Genomic DNA, 14,920 nt, shown 5'->3' with positions numbered 1-14,920 from the left:
AAGCTTCATTACAACCTTGCTATCATTGGTGGGGGAGGCAACCGCTTCAATCCATTTGGATACATAGTCCACCGCAACCAAGATGTATTCATTTCCACAAGAGTTGGGAAAGGGTCCCATGAAGTCTATGCCCCAACAATCAAAAAGCTCAATCTCTAATATGTTAGTCAATGGCATCTCACTCCTCTTCCCTATGTTCCCGACTCTTTGGCAAGCATCACACGATTTAACCAAGTGGTGAATGTCTTTGAACATGGAGGGCCAATAAAACCCACCTTGGAGGATCTTGGCGATAGTTCTAGAAGTGGCCAAGTGTCCCCCGTAGGCGGAATTGTGAACCCGGTCAACAATTTCTAAGCCTTCCTCTCGGGACACGCATCTCCGGAACATACCATCCCCACACTTGCGAAACAAATGTGGGTCATTCCAAAAGTACCTTCTAGCATCATTTCTCAACTTCCTCCTTTCTCTTGGCTCCATTTCATCCGGCAAGAAACCGCTTACAATGTAATTTGCAAGATCCGCAAACCAAGGAGTTTTGGCGGTAACTTCCATGAGTCCATCATCCCGCAACCACTCATTTATGGGTCCACTCTTGTCTTCTATCCCATGGTCTTCAACGGTCAATCTAGATAAGTGGTCGGCTACAACATTTTCCGAACCGGCCTTATCTTTAATCTCTAAATCAAATTCTTGAAGAAGAAGGACCCATCTCAAGAGCCGGGGCTTTGCATCTTTCTTTACCATCAATTGTCTCAAGGCGGTGTGATTGGAGTAAACCACCACCTTAGACCCAACAAGGTATTGCCGAAATTTTTCCACGGCATGAACAATTGCCAACATTTCCTTTTCGGTAGTAGCATATCCACATTGAGTTTGATCAAGAGTCTTGCTTGTGTAATATATCACATGATGCTTCTTATCCACAACTTGCCCAAGAACCGCACCAACCGCGAAGTCCGAAGCATCACACATTATCTCAAAGGGAAGATTCCAATCCGGAGACCGGATTATCGGTGCCGTGACTAATGCTCTCTTCAACCTATTGAAAGCTTCAAGACAAGAATCATCAAACACAAAGGGGGAATCCTTGAGGAGTAATGAGGTTAGGGGCTTTGCTATTTTTGAAAAATCCTTGATAAAACGCCGATAAAACCCGGCATGGCCTAGAAAACTTCTCACTCCCTTGACATTGGAAGGGGGTGACAAGTTCTCTATGACCGCAACTTTGGCACCATCAACCTCAATACCCCTACTAGAGACAATGTGACCGAGTACAACCCCTTCCTCTACCATAAAATGGCATTTTTCCCAATTGAGGACGAGGTTGTGCTCCTCACATCTCTTCAACACACTAGTCAAGTTCTCTAGACCATGATCAAATGAGTCTCCATGGACACTAAAGTCGTCCATGAAGACTTCCATGCTTTTCTCTAGAAAGTCCGAAAAGATTGCCATCATGCACCTTTGAAAGGTACCGGGCGCATTACAAAGCCCGAATGGCATCCTACGGTAGGCGTAAACTCCTATTGGACAAGTGAAGGTCGTCTTCTCTTGGTCATCCGGGTGGATGGGAATTTGGAAAAACCCGGAATAACCGTCTAAGAAGCAATAGTAAGCATGCCCCGCGAGTCTCTCTAGCATTTGGTCAATGAAGGGAATTGGGAAGTGGTCTTTGAGGGTGGCGGCATTGAGCTTGCGGTAGTCAATACACATTCGCCACCCGGTCACGGGTCTAGTGGGTAGGGTGGTGCCATCCTCTTGTTCAACCATTTGTACCCCCCCCTTTTTAGGTACCACGTGGACCGGACTAACCCATTTGCTATCGGTTATTTGGTATATAATACCGGCCTCTAGGAGTTTCAACACTTCATTTTTCACCACCTCGGCCATCTTTGGGTTAATCCTCCTAAGACCGTCAACCTTGGGTTGACTCCCCTCTTCCAAAACTATTCTATGCATGCACAAACTCGGACTTAAACCTTTGATGTCATCAATGCTATACCCAAGTGCTCCTCTATGAGTTTTCAAGATTTCCAAAAGCTTCTTTTCTTGGGACTCACTCAGGTTAGCATTAACGATCACCGGATAGGCCTCTCCCTCACCAAGGAAAGCATATTTGAGTGAGGGAGGCAAGGGTTTGAGTTGTACCTTTGGAGGGAGAAAGCCCTCCACTTTCTTTAATAGCTCCTCATCAACTTCGTGATCCTCTTTCATTGCCTCATCATGCAAAGAGATTTGAAAAACCTCTTCCATCTCCGCCTCTTCACGGGCTACTTCATGCACTACTTCATCAATTACCTCGATTGTGCTCAACCTTTCTATACTTGGACCTTTCATCAAATTTGGCAAGTTAAATTCAATTTTGTTGCCCTCAATTTGGAAGGTTAGCCGCCCATTCTTCACATCAATGAGTACTCCTCCGGTAGCCAAAAATGGCCTACCTAGGATGATGGGAGTGTGGCTATCCTCCGGAATATCAAGGACAACAAAATCGGTGGGAATCAAAAACTTTCCAACCTTGACGGGCACGTCCTCAAGTACCCCCATAGGGCGCTTGACGGACCTATCCGCCAATTGGAGAGTCATGGTAGTGGGAGCCAAGTTTTGAATGCCAATCCTTTTTGCAACTTTCAAAGGAATAACACTAACACTTGCTCCCAAGTCACAAAGAGCTCTAGAGATGGGAACACCGCCAACTACACAAGGAATGGAGAAGCTTCCCGGGTCACCAAGTTTAGTGGGCAATTTGTTAAGGATATGAGCACTACATGCTTCTTCCATAGCCACTATTTCTTGGTCACCCAAGACTCTTTTCCTTGTCAAAATGTCTTTTAAAAATTTTGAGTAGGTTGGCATGTTCATTATCACCTCCGTAAAGGGTAGGGTAACCTCAAGTTTCTCAAGCATATCACAAAATTTGGCATACTTGAGGTTTTCCCTACTCTTTATGGCTCTTGAAGGGTAAGGAATTTTAGAAACAAGTTGAGAATTGGAAGATACCTTTGGAGGAGCCGAACTTTTTGTTACCTTTTTAGAGTGTTGCAAAGGTATTTCTTCAATAGCTTCCTCCTCATAAGGGAGGTCTTCCACATATCCATCAACATCCTTGTCCACTTGAATTCCTTTTCTAGTCAAATCTTCACAAGCTTTCTTTCCTTTGGTGTCTTCTTTAGCTTTACCCGAAGCCTCAATGGGTGAGCTTTCTTCTTCATCATCCATTTCTACCTCATTCCCCTTGGGATCTTCATCAACTTCCAACTCAAGTTCTTTGTAAGGGTCCTCAAGCTCTAAACCACTCCTTAGCACTACCGCATGAGCATGGTGGCTATTTGAGGCATCTTTGGAGCTTTGTCCTTGAGCCAACAAACCACCGGGTGGCCTTTGAGGGTTAGCCATAGCATGATAAGCCATCCTAGATTCCATTTCCCTCATGTCCTTAAGAAATGTAGCTCTCAAGTTTGCTTGTTCTTGTTGAGTAGCTTTTGCAAAGTTAGCTATCTCTTGGCTATGTTGAAGTTGCATGTTCTTAATCATCTTCAAAAGCTCCACTTGAGAGAGCTCACCTTGGGGTTCTTGATGAGGTTGGTTGGCTATGGGTAAAGGGAACCCATAGTCATATCTAGCATTGGGACCTTGGTTGTTGTTTTGCCCCACTTGGAGGTTACCTCTCGGACCATAGTTGTTGAAATTCGATCCTTGACCTTGTTCTTGAGACCCTTGAACATACCCTTGCCCAAATCCTTGATTTGCTTGATTCACTTGATTCCCTTGGTAAAACCCTTGGTTGCTTTGGTTTCCTCCAAATTCTTGGTGCCCTTGTTGTTGGTTGCCATAGTTTTGGGGTGGATTCTTTTGCTTGACCATTGGTTTTGATTTCCAAAATTATTTCTTGGGTTTGGGAGAATTCCCCTTGGTTGAGCAAAACCGGGTGGATTGGTTTGGGTTTGTGGTTGGAGATGTTGGGGGTTTTGAACATTGGTGCTTTTGTAGCTAAAGTTGGGGTGGTTCCTTAACCCGGGGTGGTAGAAATTGGTATTTGGATTGTAGGTGTTTGGGTTGTTGTAAGGAGGCCTTGGTGGCCTAGGATTGTTGTTGTAGCTTTGAAAAGCGTTCACCTCTTGGGTATTCTCTTCATAGGCACCATTGTAATTGTTCCCACACAAGTCATATGTATGGCCACTTCCTCCACAAAGTTCACAACTCGCAACTTGAGCAACTTCTTCCATGGGCGGCCCATAAGAGGTCGCGGCTTGGTTCACTTGATTCTTTGAAAACTTCTCAAATTGCTTTGTGAGCAAGTCAAGCTTGGCATTTGTCTCGGAGTTGGAGGAGTTTTCTTTTGGAAACTTCCCATTTCTCCTTAACATGTTTCCTCTAGATCCGTAATTTGCTTCCGAATCCACCATTCTTTTGATCAACGTCATCCCCTCTTCATCACTCAAGTGGTCAAACCTCCCCGCGGAGGCATTTACCATCTCCTTGGTTCTTGGTAGTAAAGTTTGGAAGAAAGTTTGAGTAATGTACCATTCCGGTATTCCATGGTGGGGGCAACTTGCTATCAAATCTTGGTAACGGTCCCAAGCCTCACCTAAGGACTCCCCATCCTCTTGTTGGAACGTATGTATCTCGTTGCGGAGCATCGCGGTCTTTGAGGAAGGGTAGTACTTGGCCATAAATGCTTGGGCTAAGTCATCCCAAGTAGTGAAAGTATCCGGTGGGTGAATGTTCAACCACCGGTCCGCTTTGCCCGTAAATGAAAACGGAAACAACATCATTCTCAAGGTGTCTTCGGACACCCCATTCTTCTTCATCATTGATACTTTCCTCTTAAACTTCCGGAGATGAGCATGGGCATCCTCCTCAAGATGACCTCCAAACAAGTCCTTCTCAACTAACCCGACTTGGGCGGGATGCATTTCAAAGTTGTTTGGGGCCAAGGTGCCAAAATTGATGGGATTACATGAATCATTATGGTTAGGCCGGTTGTGATCTCTAAGAGCCATTTGTGGTGGGTGGTTTGGTTCTTGATGTGGTGGCGTTTGAGGTGGGCTATTGTAATTAAGGAAGTTATGAAAGGGATTCTCTACTAAAGTCTCAATTGTGGTATTTGGTTGAATCGTAGTTGTTGTATCAAAATTTTGTGGGATGTGTGAGTTTGGTTGATCAATGTTTGCTTGGGTGGAATTATTCCTTACTCTTTCAAGAGTCCTAGTCCTCAAGGTTCTAAAGAGCCTTTCGGGGTCGGAGTTAAATAGAAGAGCTTGGTGATTCCTCCTAGGCATACACTTAACGAATCGTAAGTCTCCTAGTGTTTTTACACACTAGGGAAAGGCAAAAATCACACACACTCTACAAACAACAATCAACTACTTAAAGCAAACTAAAAATTGACACAAGATTAAAGCAAAGACTCTAAATAAAACTAAGCATAACCTAACGCCATCCCCGGCAACGGCGCCATTTGATAGTAGGAAATTTGTCGTCTACTTCCTATACCAAAACAATTTATAAAACCCGAAAAAGGCGTAGTATTTAGTCGGGGTCGAACTCAAGGACAGCGGGGGTTGCTACAAAGTTCAATTATGAGTCAAGTTTAATCAAATTTAAGAGTAAAGGTTTTGGTTATAATCACTAGAGCAAAAGACAAACAAGATGATGATAATGAATACGGTTAATTAAAAGCTAGGGCTTTCGGGGTCATCAATATGGTCTAGGGGCAAACATGAAGATCAAAAAGGGTCAATGGTGAGAGATTAACCTAAGATGAAGAACCAATGTCTTGGGTATCTTAAGGGTGGCTACTAATTTTCATTAAGTATCCCTCCTCTCCTAACATACATCAAGACTCCCAAAAACTTTCATTTCAAAGGAGAATTAAGCAATAAATGAAGAAAGGCCAAAGCTTTCACTTGAGCAAATCAACAAACACCTTGAGTGCATTGAATAGGAAAGTTAAACAATTTCACCAAAGACAAAAATATTCAAAGAATCATGCCCACAAATCCCATAAAGAATCACCCTAAACCCTAGAAGGGATCTACTCACTCATGTTAAGGGAAATTATGCTAAATAGAGAAGAAAAGCAAACAACACAAGGAGAAGACATAATGAAGGTTGTAACAAAATCAAAAGACAAGGAAAATGTAAACAAATGATAAACAAGTAAAAGGAAGGAGAGAAATTATACCAACAAAAGGGAAGATGGAAGCTTGATTGATTAATAAGAAGGAAAACCCTTCAAAATCCCCAATACAAACTTCAACAAACAAGTGTAAACAATTGACTATTACTAGAACTAACTAATTCTTGCTAAATATTAATAATAATTATTGAAAGATTAGAACTTGATTAAGGAGATATTACAATAAATATGGAATGTTTTCAGATCTAGGGTTGTGTGTACAAGGGTTTAAGGAGAGGGGTATATATAGGTTACACCAGGATTAGGACCGAAATTGGAAATGGGCTTTGAAACACGTATATGCACTCCCGGCCGGTCAACCGGCCGCCGGTGCTTTGGCCGGCTGGGAGTTTCCTGGATTTTAAATTGAAGTTTTGAAGTCATCAGGTGTGCACGGCCGGTCAACCGGCCGCCGGTCCCTGACCGGCTGGGGCACCCTTGACTTTGAAGCTTGACTTCTGGCCTTGGAGGAACTCCCAGCCGGCTAGCCGGCTGCCGGTCATTTGACCGGCTGGGAGGTTCCTGTAAGTTTCTTCCAATTTCTTTGTTTCTTCAGCCAATGCGTCTTCCCAGCCGGCTAGCCGGCCGCCGGGCCACCGGCTGGGAACACTCCTTCCTTGTTTCCTACTTCATTTCTTGTATACGGGTGCTCCCAGCCGGCTGGCCGGCTGCCGGCCTACCGGCTGAGAGTACTCCTCAGCATCATTTCCTTCATCTTTTGTGCGTGGCTTAGCATTCCCGTCTTTTTAGCCTCACTTTGCCCGATCCCGCCTCAGTTTCTGCAAGGGGGCTACAATGTCATAGTAAAAGGGAATCGGGACAAGAAACAAGAGGAAAGGGGGTGCTAAACCGCCTCAAATGGAGTTGAATAAGCAAGAAAATAGGGGGAAAAAGGGTGCAAAATGGTCCTATATCAGTTGGCTAACGACGTATCCTAGGAGTTTGCCAGACGTTACCCCAAATGTGCATTTCTGAGGGTTGAGTCTCATGTTGTACTTCCGTAGCCTTGCGAAGAACTTGCGAAGGTTCGCAATATGTCCCTCTCTCTCCTTGGATTTGACGATCATGTCATCTACATATACCTCAACTTCTTTGTGCATCATGTCATGTAGGAGTGTAGTTGCGGTGCGTTGGTATGTAGCTCCAGCGTTGATCAATCCGAACGGCATTACTGTATAGCAATAGGTTCCCCATTGGGTGACGAACGCGGTCTTGTGCATGTCTTCCATGGCCATTTTGGTTTGGTTATAACCCGCATACCCATCCATGAAGGATAGTAATGCGTGGTCTGCAGTGTTGTCCACTAATATGTCGATGTGAGGCAGAGGGAAGTCATCTTTTGGACTCGCTTTGTTCAAATCCCTAAAGTCAACACAAACACGGATTCTCCCATCCTTTTTGGGTACGGGTACTATGTTAGCTACCCAGTCAGAATACTCGGAAACTTTGATGAACCCGGCTTTGAACTGTTTGTCAACTTCTTCCTTGATCTTTAGAGCCCACTCGGTTCTCATTCGTCGAAGCTTCTGTTTCACGGGCTTGAAACCCGGCTTAATCGGAATTCTATGTTCGGCAATATCCCTGTCGATCCCTGGCATGTCTTTGTAGGACCAAGCGAAGACGTCTTTGAATTCATTTAGGAGGTCTATGAAATCGGCCCTTTCGGTAGAGCTCAAGGTAGTCCATATCCTAAGTTCTTGGGGTTCTAGTTCAGTTCCTACATTGATGGGTTCGGTGTCCTCAATTACTGGTCCCCCTTCCCCTTCCTGTAGTATTTCTTTGGCTACGTAGGGAGGTATTTCGGTCAAGTCTGGGTCTTGGTCATCCTCAGTATCATCATAAAAGTAATTGCACTCAAGATAACGCAAAGAGTAAGCGTAACCTGATTTATTCATATTAAGATTCGAGTAAAGTTGAAACAAAGAAGCCAATTGATCCATGGTCAGTGGCGGCAAAGGAACAGTAATTGGGGCATTTCCCGAACTACTGTGACTACTTGTAAATAAGCTAGGAGAAACGAAGGGAGTGGGGGTGACGACAGGAGTAGACTCTCTAATGACTTCTCTAGACTCTGACTCTGACTCCGACTCTGATTCGAACTCGTCGTCTTCTGGTTCTTCCTTGAACATCTCTCCTTCTCCAGTGGTGAGCTTGAAGAGTCTTCCTTGATTGTCGGTCCATTTGATTGATTTTCTCCATCCTTTCTGCTGCTTTGTGTCGATTTCTGTGATTAATGCGGTTGGGTTGAAGCGATCGTCTTGAAGTATTGTAGTAATGATCTCATCCTGCGCGGCCTTAACAAATCGGTCCTCTCCGAACAGGAGGCTAACAGCTTGCTCGTCTAAGCAAGGTGCTTGACGGGTTTTGACGGTAGGAACCGTTTCTGGAGGGATGAAGTAGCAATCGTGAAAGATCTCGATTCCGGCTAACTTCCTCTCAAGGTAATGCCAAGGTTCGGGAAACCCGTGATAGAGTTCTGAACTTCCTTCTTGAACGAAGTATCCATTTAAGGTGGGGAGATATGGCCTCATTTGGACTCCTACATACTTGCGATTTTGGACTTGCGCAAGCATTTCGAGAACTTCTTCTGTTGTGGGTTTGTACCCTAGTCCAAGTGGTATTCTCGATGAGTTGCCTTTCTTGTATGGCGCGAAGGTGTTCTTCCGAATCGGGTTCAAAGGCATTCCAGGGAAGTATCCCTGATTTTTGAGTATGTGGTTGACCACCAAGTTAGAGTAGGGATTATAGTACAAGGGTGCCAATTCACTTTCTATGACGCTTACACTTTGGAAGCCCCCAAGTTCGTATATGGGATCCGCAAGGACTTGATTGTTTGATTGCTTCTCAATTATTGCCTTGATAGGCGACGAAGTGATCGTCACAACTTTGCCATTGAGTGGGATCTTGATCTTTTGGTGAAGGGTGGATGTTACCGCTTTGGAAGCATGAATCCAAGGCCTTCCCAGAAGTATGTTGAATGAAGCTTCGATGTCCACTATTTGGAAGTTAACCTTTCGTTCGATTGGTCCCGTTGCTATGGTTAGGTTAGCAAGTCCTACCACTTTTCGTCGTGTACCGTCATATGCACGTACACCTTGACTTGTAGGGGTCCAGTCCGACTCTTTCATGCCTAGTTTGTATGCCGTTTTGAGGGGTATGACGTTGACCGCGGAGCCATCATCTACCAAGGTCATTGGCACATTCTTCTTTAGACAAATGACGGTGATGTATAGAGCAAGGTTGTGACTAGCGCCAAAAGGTGGCAAGTCTTCATCTGAGAAAGTAATAGGATTACTTAACCTCGGTGATTCTTGGAAGACCAAGTTGACTACATCTTCGGGAGTAGAGTTATGTGCTACATTTAGTTTGGCCAAAGCTTGCAGTAAAGCTTGGTGATGCGGAAATGAGCTTGCCACTAGTTGCCAGACTGAAAGATCAGCCTTGGTTTTCTGTAATTGCTTGAGCAAATGATCCGTGGGGTCATCTTCGTCGTCATTTGGTGTGATGACATTATTTGGACCGTTTTGAGTGGTGCTTTGGTATGGACGACCCGAGCGAGTTAGGTGATCCACATCTTGGTCTTCGCCATTTTGGACTATTTCTTTGACTAAGGAGTTTTCGATGAGATACTCGTCCTCGTCGTCATCGGCCCAAACCCCATTAACTGCAGCTAGCTCCCTCATTCTCATGATGTCACTTTCTAGTTGTATGATTTGATCGACTAGCTTGTCGACCACGGCGACTACTTCTTGCATAGTGGTATTTTGAGAGAAGGTCAATGGTACGCGTTCTTTAGGCGTTGCCTTGGGATCGCGTAAGGTCGTTACCATGTTTTCTAGTTCCCACACTTGTCTATCTACACTCCTTGCCCATGCGATGAAGTCGGAAATGGCAGGGGAGATGGTAGAGTAGAGTCTTTCTTTCTCAATTGCATGAATTTCATTTTCGGTGGGAGAAATGAGATGTGAGCAATCTAAGGTAGATTCGTCACTTGTAATCACTAGAACTCCAAGAGGATTCTGAGTGTTGTTGGGCTTACCTCCCGGTGGAATTGGAAGTCGACCATCTTCAATCATATCCTGAAGCACGTGTTTTAACTTGTAGCATTTTTCTGTGTCATGCCCCTTGCCCCTATGGTATTCACAGTAGGAGTTTTCATCCCAGAATTTGGACTTCCTTTCGGGTTCAGGAGTAGGTCCGATGGGTTGGAGTTTACCTTGCTTCATTAGTCTCTTTAGAGCGTTGGAGTACGTATCTCCAAGGTTTGTGAACTTCCTTGGTGGGCTAGTTTTCTTGGATGGCTCGAGAAGGTTAACTTCATCGGTCTTGCTAGTAGAGCCGTATGAACGACTTGTGGACCCTTGGTATCCTCGACCTACCGTTTTGGACAAGAGTCCTTTACGGATGTCGTCTTCAATTCGTGTCCCTAGTACAGTTAAGTCCTTGAAGGTCTTGATGTTTTGATATCTCAAATGGTTGGCATATATGGGCTTGAGATTATCCACAAACTTTTCCACAAGAGTAGCCTCATCCGGGCGTTCAACTAGTTGGGTACTAGTCTTCCTCCACCTACTTAGAAAGTCGGTGAATCCTTCCTTGTCATTTTGGGTAAGAACCTCTAGAGTGCGCATGTTGACTTGGATCTCGGCATTATCCGCGTATTGTTTCGAGAACTCGATGGCGGCGTCCTCCCAAGTAGCGACCTTTTTGTGATCTAAAGTGTAGAACCACTGCTTTGGGATGGTGTCAAGAGATGAAGGAAAGATCCTTAAGAACATCTCGGGTTTGATGCCTTTGATAGACATGTAGTCCTTGAAGGCGCGGATGTGGTTCAAAGGGTTCTCATGTCCTTTAAACTTAGGGATATCCGTCATGCTAAAGTTAGTGGGCAATTTGGAATTGACGGCTTCATACTTACGATTGTTCTCCCTGTAAATGTCATCCCCCTTAAGGTACATCAATTGCTCCTCTAGGTATTGGAGTCTTTTCTCAGCTGCGGTTGTTCCTAGGACAGGATTCTCATCTTTAGACTCGTCATCGGAAAATTGTAGTACTTCACCTTTAATGGGAGGTAGCTTTCCCTCTACATCAAAGATGCGGCCTTCGATAAGCTCAAGGCGGTCATAGGTTTGTTCTTGAGTGATTTGCATTTGGGTTATCGCGGCTAGGATTCGATCATTACTCTCTTGAATTTGCTGGAGGTTCGTATCATCACTTGACCCAGGCATCTTGGAAACTGGATAAGAGATCGGCGACGAATCAAAACACGACCGACCATTCTATCACACTTGCTAAAAGAGGGAAAGTTTTGACTCGTGAAGTGGGTGTGTGCCACTTGTGTTGAGTGAGTTTTGAAGAAAGACAAGGTCTTTGAAAATGTGTGTCCTAGCCAACTGTAGTGTAGTTGTAGGAGTGGACTCGAAGTGAGGTTTTGAAATGGGCTTGTGGCCCGAATTTTGACTTGACAAACGGACAGAGTTTTGACCGGATTTTGTACTAATTGAAGGCCCTATTTCGAAATTCTTAATTGAAAACGGGTTTTGATTTTTTTGAAAATTCGTCATGATTTGTTTAGAAATGGTGATCACATAAGGTTTACACATTTATACAAGCATTATAACGGGATGCTGAGTGCATTTAGAAGGGTTTTGGTTTAAAGGGTGGGTTGCCATACCGAACCATCAAACCCGAAGTCTGTGGAGAGGCTCGTGCCAAACAAGAGTAAGGCCGATTCCTAGTCCATTTCCTCAAGTAGTGAAGGCCCTTGATACAAACAAGAGTAAGCATCATGGTATGGATGACGTCAATCGCTATCCATCCTTAGGCCCAAATAAGAATTAGGACCGTTTAGACGGGACGATTGGTCGAATGGGTTGGGTTGGGCCTAGGAAGGCCGAATAAACGGTCTAGGAAGACCGAGTTATGAAAACCGACAATTGTCTTGTACAAACTTATTCCCTAACCTTGTTCAAGTTTCACCCTAGCTACACGTAAGTGTATATCCCCATGAGTCGCCAAACGTGGACAGCGGGCCGCCCACGGGGCGCTTGGTGAAGGGGCTCGAAAACAAGCGTTTGCATTTTGTAAGGAGTCGCCACCAATTTTTATGGGAAATTGGAACCGTTCGAGTACCTCGTGTCATGTCAAGACACAAAGTAGTGACATGAACACTAAGCAATCGTTACCCTTAGCATTCTATGTCTAGAATGACTCTCGTGGATGCCAATGAACACGGGTGCTCACGGAGATCTGGAGTAAGGGGTGAGGGTACGTATTAGGAAGCTCTTTTGATCGAACACCTAATCCCGCCCGCCTCGATAGCGGCCTCTACTAATGATTAGGGAAGTTATTTATACTTGATATATCGTCGGCTATATGCATGCAATGCAACATCCATAGATTAATCCTAGCATATGAGAATTAACTAAGTCGGTTGACAATTAATTAGCAAACAATTGATGTCGAAGTTGGATTTAATATTCAATTACATGTGAAAACATACAAGCAATGAAAGAGATACAATAATTATAAATTACAATAACGAAAATTACAATAATTACATCGGATAGGCGATTTATGTCGAAAACACCTTTAAAACGGATAATTTGATAAAAAGGAATAAAAGAATAAAACACGACAGATCAGAAGGTGATAATACGAATATTAGTTGATTAATACGTAAACTAATTAAACTATGTCAAGGCAGAAAAGGAGTTCAGGGACAGAATTCACCCTGGAACAGCGCAAAGCGAAGCATCTGCGCCCTTTGGAAAGAGGCGCGATTCTTTGCGTCTGTTCCAAGGGTGAGTTCTGGCTGTGAAGCCGGAACTGCAAACCGTTAATGTTAATTGGTAAATTAATGGATTGATTAAAATTATTTACTCGGATGAAAGTTATTAATGAATTATTTACATATGAATAAGGTCGTGAAAACAGTAAAACATGGATAATACGGAAACAAGACAGATTAATTAGGTGAAGGGTCGATGCTAATGAACGATTAATTAAACTAACTAAACGAATTATTAACTAAACATGATGAATGACGACGGATTAATGAACAAACAGGTGAATGAACAGATGAAAACTATATCAATGACAAATTTTAAACTCAATATGAACAAATTGAATCCCTAAAACTCGAATTGAATTTAATGACGAAAAACCCGCAAATATTGATTATTAGGGATTTTAAGTCGGATTTATGACAATTAAAACATGTTAATGATGATGGTTAATATACATATGAATTATTAAACTATCATGAACGAAGAATTAACAGAAAACAAAACAAAAGAAATAAATTTGATACGAATTACAGAGGACGGAGGAAGAAGAAAAGAAGCAGGAACTGCGGCAGCCTCACGAAGAGGCGCAGCAGGTGCTGCGCTCCTTCGAAGAGGCGCAGCAGTTGCTGCGTCTTTTCTCGACGTCTGTCTACTGGAAATCCGCAAAAACAGAGTTTTAAAGCACGGTTTTAGAAATCGGTTTTAATGGTGTATTCGACATAAACCTTACAATTGTTATACGATAAATAAAATATAATAAATGAAAGAGAGATTAATACACCCTCAGACTTACATGTTGACGGAACGAGAAGAACTAAGAAGATCGATTAGTGATGCTCGACGCGAATGCAAGGAAAGAGTGCCCTCGAAAGAGGAAAACGATTTAACAAGTTGATTAATTAGATTGATTGAGTGTAGTGGTCAAATTGGTCGGTCATGCAACGGAGAGGCTGGTACCCGGAAGGATCCGAGCTTACGTGGTCGAATGTTCAAGCACGTAGGCGCCAATTAGTAAGAACGAAGTCTAGAATGCAAAGGGAGAAGAGAAGGGCGGACACTCGCGTGAGAAATATGAGGAGCGAAGGCTCCTATTTATACTAATCACGTGAAGGAATAGGGTTTCGGAGACTCTTTGGAAGTGAATCTCGGAAAGATATAAAAAAGATACGTAAATCATGCAAAGAAGGGCCTGGGAAGAGGCGCAGCAGCCCCTGCGTCTCTTGGAAGAGGCGCAAAGACTGTCGTTTGCGTCTATTCCCAGGAGGTTTCCTCCTGTTTAAGAAAGATTTCCGTGTTTAAGTTATGGTAGGACGGAATTAATTCGATTATCTTTAATATCTTATGTAAATATTACGGGATATTATTTGCCAAAAGATAAAATTTGAGAAATATGGAATAGAAATATCCGGAACATTCCGAACATTCGACTCGGGATTTAACAGGTTATCGAAAATGGAGACGGTTTTTGACCCGGACTCCGAATGTACTCTAATTACTGCCAAAACGACCGTATCGGCACGTAGATGACAACTAAGAGGTTGACATTAATATTTGAGCGATCACTTGACGATAATCTTACGAACTGTCACAAATCGTTCCGCGAATCAAACATGCGGCCCTATCATCACCGGGTGGTTTGCGAGGGGTGCAGAAACGAGGTGTCTACACAAGCCCCCAGCCCACCACCACTGACCGCATCACCACACCGCACCACCACTGCCTCGCACCACCACACCAGATTTCCGCCGCCACCATTGCCACCATTCACGCGTCACTTCCGTCTCAAATATGATATTTTGTTACCTCCTCAATTTCTTTGTTTTTGTTCAGTTTATTTTTTGTTTTGCTTTGTTTTTTTTGTTTTGTTATTGTTTTGTTTTTGTTATTTGTTTTTTTTATTTGTTTTTGTTCAATTTCTTTGTTTTGTTATCGTTTTTTCCAGATCTGA

The 14,920-nt window shown here is 43.5% G+C and overlaps 1 non-coding gene across 1 annotated transcript; it reads left to right on the top strand.

The window, feature by feature from the left end:
• Positions 1-4,536: 4,536 nt before the first annotated feature.
• On the top strand, positions 4,537-4,643 carry LOC141644835 (small nucleolar RNA R71). Its single transcript, XR_012544439.1, has one exon. It is a non-coding gene; the product is annotated as a small nucleolar RNA R71 (small nucleolar RNA).
• The last annotated feature ends 10,277 nt before the right edge of the window (positions 4,644-14,920 follow it).

Source organism: Silene latifolia, chromosome 2, assembly GCF_048544455.1.
Source record: "Silene latifolia isolate original U9 population chromosome 2, ASM4854445v1, whole genome shotgun sequence".
NCBI lineage: Eukaryota > Viridiplantae > Streptophyta > Magnoliopsida > Caryophyllales > Caryophyllaceae > Silene > Silene latifolia.
This window is presented reverse-complemented; position numbering and strand designations above follow the sequence as displayed.